The following is a 5,151-nucleotide window of genomic DNA, read 5'->3' as shown; positions in this document are numbered from 1 at the left end:
ATAGACTTATAAAGTCTTTATATAAGTCTATGGTTTCAGCCCCCTGATTTAACGAAACGAAGGCGTCGAATTGATTTTATATTGATTTTTCTGAATCAACATTAATTGATTACATATATAATAGATATTAATCATTGTGTAAATGTTATATTTTCTAAATGTAATTATTGTCGTATAATTTCATCTTCGTATAATTTAGGCCCTGCGCACAATGGAGGAAATATTAGGAACAGGAATAGATATTAAAATTTTAACCTATCAGATACCAGTTGCATCGAAATAGACGGTTTCTGATAGGTTGAAATCTTAATATCTATTTCTGTTCCTAATATTTCCTCCATTGTGCGCAGGGCCTTAATCATAATTTTCATTTTCCAGTTTTCCACAGTTACCTAACCTAGCCTAGCCAAATACTCGCAATTTTAAAAGAAAAGAAAGAATTTCTGTTTTAATAGTAAGTTCACACTTATAATTCTCTTATTAATTATTATTATTATTATAAATGATTGTGTAATTAATGTATATTCTTATAAAATATTAACGAAAACTTGTAAAAAAATTTTAATAGATGGACTGTCCAAGTATTGTTTACAATTTAATGAAAACGCAGTATCAAAGAAGCACTAGTTCGAATGATGATTTAAGCATATTAGATACCAGTACAGACGATACAACACCAAATTCTGAAGAACAACAAGAGGACGTATTATTATTCCCTTTAATCTGCATCATTTAATACATGGTCAAAAAAGACATCGCATTGAAAATTATCTTCAAGTTGTAGATTCCTTGACTGATACCGAATTTCAAGAACATTATTGATTAAAAAACTGTCTTAATGTTGATTGAGGAGTTAGAGGCATCTACATTTATTCCATCACATACATTTGGTAGAAAGCCAATATCAGCTAAACTTAGCTTTTTACTTTTCTTATGGTATATTGCAAATACGCAGAGCCTCTGCGAACTATGTCTGATCGATTTAATATTTCAATTTCTTCTGTTTTTTGAGTTCTTCGGCGAGTCATAGCTTGGTTACTAACAAAAGCAGATGAAGTTATTAATTGGCCACAAGAACATGAAGTTAGAATGATATGTGAACAATTCAGCGAAATACAAGGAATTAATAATGTTTTGGGAGCGATTGATTCTACTCATATTCAAATTATAAAACCTGCAATTAATGCACGCAGTTATTGCAACCGCAAAAAGTATTTCTCTATTAATTTACAGGCTGTTGTTGATGCCAATATGTGTTTTAGAAATATATATTGTGGACCCAGGTTCTCTTCATGACGCTCATGTTTTTAGAAGATCACTTCTATATGAAGCAGCCACAACAGATAAAAGAATGTTATCTCCTGGTAAAATATTTTTATTAGGCGATTCAGCATATCCGTCCCTGCCCTGTACCACCTTTTCGTGATAATAGACGTTTAACACCTCAACAAACAGATTTCAATTTTATGCATTCATCTACGAGAATAAGAATTGAAAAAGCGTTTGGACAGTTAAAGGGACGATTTCGTCACTGAATATCGTGATCTAACTTTCGTAACTAATTCAGTAGTTGCAGCTTGTATAATATATAATTACTGTATTAAAAAGCATGACATATATGATTTTCCTGAATATAATGATGTTTATTTAAACGTAAATAATTATAATGAAGATAATATTTTCCATAATGAAATGCAAAGAGATCGTAGGATGCAATTATTCTATGAGATATTTTCTTAAATATACAATATATAATATTACATAAATCTCTCAAAAAGTATAATCATAAGTATAAGTATAGTGTTATAAGTATAAGTATTATTTTTCTTCTGAATTTAGTGCAGCATTCTTCATAGATCTATATTTCATAAATATTTCAGTTCGGAAACAAAATCCATAAAGGATGCTAACTCCGGAAGCTAAATCAAATATTTAGTTATATTTTAGAAGCGTAAGGAATGAAAAAGTTGTGGAATACAAATAGGAATAAAAATTAATAGGTTTCTTTATGAATATAAAGTTAAAGAATTGATGTAGTGTTAGAACAAATTGTGAAATAAAAGTAAAATTTATAAGAACACAATATTTGTAGAATTAAAACCGCATTTATTTTATGCATTAAAAATATGTTTTATTAATTATATTAAATGATTATATCATTTGTGTATGTGTGTGAATAATTGTTTGCATCATAAGATATGTAAGTTTTATTAAAAATAAACATAATCTCATTATGAAAATAAAATGTGTAATATTTATTTTTCTTTTAAACTTGTACATGCACATGGGGTGATCCCGATTGACCACGTCTCGATTGGAGACCCCCAATCACAGCGACCGGTGCTTAGGAGCTTTGTAGTCTCAAGTGCTGTGAGTAGCTCGTGTCCAACTGGGTGCCACCCCATGCACATAAGTAGTTAATATAAAAAATATATGCAATAAAATAACAAAAATTTATAGAAACAAAATAATCATATTTAATAATCATTTTGAAGTTAGGAATTATAAAGTCATAGTTTATACATAAAAAAATAAAATATCTTATGATTTTTATTAATAATAAGATTGTAAAATGCAAGTATTTTAATTAGTCGGAATCTGATGAATTAACTTTAACGTCTTTTTTAATAGTTTATACTTTTTTTCCTCAATTGCTACAATTTCTGTGTGTCTCTTTGCTTTTTCTTGTAACTTTGTCATTAAATATTGTTTTCGTTGCTTCATTTCTTCTTCTTTCGCAGCATAATACTTTTTTTTCATCTTCAATACTTCTTCCCTATGTTCTGAGGTAGATACATGTCTTTCATCACAGGCTTTGTCATGTTCAATCTTCATCTTTACATATTCTAACCATTGATTTTCCAATGTAACTTTATCCCTTGCTATATTAGAGTTGGTTCCACGCGGTAAATATTTATTTTGGCTTTTTGTATTTAACATAGAACCAATAGACTTAGAAACATTTGAATTGTCAAAACAAGAACTTTTAGTATCAGAAGTATTGCAAGGATAATGTTGAGGTCGAAGACTTGGAGTGAACTTCTTTCGTAGATGAAGTTAAAGGCTTTGCATTCGTACATTTAGATGAGAAAACATGATTTACAGTAGCATCTTTTCCTTTATTAAAGATCTCATCCATCTGATTGAACCATTTGAACGTCATTAGGCTTCTTCCTGATTTTGAATTGTTATCCACATATCCCTTATACTTTTTCATTAACGAATTTATTTTCCAACGGACTTGATCTACAGACATCTGAAATAAAAAGATAACTATTATGTATATAGACTTTATAATGAAAATAAAATAGAAAATGAAAGTCTAGTATGGTCGAACAAAATCTTAGTACTTTAAATAATTTTGTGTGAATGTAATGAATTTATAATATATTACGTATGCAATCTTGCAAACTGTGCGTCAAAATTAATTTTCAGTCTTAAAATGCAATCCTAACAGAAGTAAAGGAGTAACATTACAATTCAATTATCAAGCAGTTTAATAATATTATATATTGTGGTCTTATAATATATTGTTGAATATATAAAGTATCGAATTTATGAAACTTTTATGTTCACAAATTTTTCATATCTGAATACCAAAATCTTTTTGCAGAGCAGTAGATATAGCTTCCCATATTTTGCCCTTCTTTTTGGGGTGGTCTAGCATATCTATTTTTGTTTCGTATAAACTGAGAAGAGCTAATGTGGCATTTTGATTCCAAATAGCAGCTGTAAAACATATATTTTTTCTCATTAAGAAAGCAAACAAAATTTATATAGAATTGGAAAGAGTAAATTTAGAGAAAATTTATATAAATTTATAATTTCAAAACTAATACTAAACACAAAAAATTAAAATACAATACAGTTTTTCTAAACTTCTAAACTTAACCTCTATACTTACGTTCTTTCTTTTCTGCACATAAACTATTCGATTCATTATAGTTTTCTTGCTCGAAATAATTTTCATTAAAGTTTTCTTAAATAAAACATTCATGCTGTGAAATGAGATCAAGCGTTATAATATCATTACAGTTTAAACACTGCATTTTCTAAGTTCTATAAAAGTATATAATAGCGTTTTCGATTGGGGTGCACTGGCTGCACTCAGTGTCAAGAGCGTGTTCGATTGGCAGTGCCAATGCGCACTTGGCTAGTGTCACGTGTTCATTTGATCGCACGACACTCGCGTAGTGCGCACTCAGTGCGCACTAAGTGGCACGAGATATTTTGACGGTGCCAGTTCAGTGCACGTTTTATCACAGTTAAGGATATACATAGGGACAAACAAATCTGCGCAGTTGAATTAAAAACGGGGTCTTGTCCCTACTCTTAATATCTTTTACTGTGGTTTTGTAACATTTTGTTGAACATTGCTTCAAAGTGAACAAAAATGAGTTTCAACTTTAGCACTGAAAATCTTGGCGTATTCTTTTGAACTTGCACTATTCAGTGCAACCCATGGAACTCGTCCAGGGGCTCTATTCTTGAAAAGAAACGTATACGAAAGTCTAGGGAAATACTATAGTATACGTAATGTATACTGTAGCATTTCCCTAGATTTTCGTATATGTTTCTTTTCAAGAATAGAGCCCCAGTGTTGGTGTGAACTGAGTGCGCACTGGTGAGCACTACCTTTTGCCCAATCGAAAACGCTATAAGTAAACCGACGATGGTGAAAATGGGTGCATCCAGGCCGTGGTCCGAATCATGCTGACAACGCTCATGAGCATTGTTTGTCTTCGTTTAACATTTGACAAACAACAAGGATGAAATGATTTTTAAGCGTTGTGAGCGTGTATCGGACCGCGGCCCCAGAAGCACGACCGCTCACTGAGCGCTCGGCGAGCTCTTGCATCTGATTGGCATATTCCATTAGATCGAAAAATATAGACCAAACAGATACAAGAGCTCAATGAGCGGTCGTACTTCTGGATGCACCTAATGGCTCTTTAGTCGCTTTGAACTTGAACTCGCCTATTGGGCTGCGTTCAGGAATTATGCCTAGATAATTCTAGGGTGCATTTTTGCTTTAATATACGTAACGGCTGCTTTCCTTTTAGGAGACACAGGCTGTGTTCCAAAATTGTTTGTCAGCGCTGGCAGTACTGCCAACACCGTTCCAAAAATCATCGTAGCACGCTGTGGCAG

General features: G+C 31.7%; 1 long non-coding RNA gene and 1 pseudogene across 1 annotated transcript; one reads left to right on the top strand and one right to left on the bottom strand.

The window, feature by feature from the left end:
* Positions 1 to 132: 132 nt before the first annotated feature.
* Positions 133 to 1,740, top strand: LOC108759366 (putative nuclease HARBI1; annotated as a pseudogene).
* Positions 1,741 to 2,517: 777 nt separating this feature from the next.
* LOC108759379 (uncharacterized) lies at positions 2,518 to 4,084 on the bottom strand. Its single transcript, XR_001940004.1, has 3 exons — positions 3,905 to 4,084; positions 3,598 to 3,729; positions 2,518 to 3,256 (listed from the first exon to the last, which is right to left on the bottom strand). It is a non-coding gene; the product is annotated as an uncharacterized LOC108759379 (long non-coding RNA).
* Positions 4,085 to 5,151: the final 1,067 nt, after the last annotated feature.

Source organism: Trachymyrmex cornetzi, unplaced genomic scaffold (genome assembly GCF_001594075.2).
Source record: "Trachymyrmex cornetzi isolate Tcor2-1 unplaced genomic scaffold, Tcor1.1 scaffold182, whole genome shotgun sequence".
Lineage (NCBI taxonomy): Eukaryota > Metazoa > Arthropoda > Insecta > Hymenoptera > Formicidae > Trachymyrmex > Trachymyrmex cornetzi.
The sequence above is the reverse complement of the archived record's forward strand: the minus strand, read 5'-3'. Positions and strand labels throughout refer to the sequence as shown.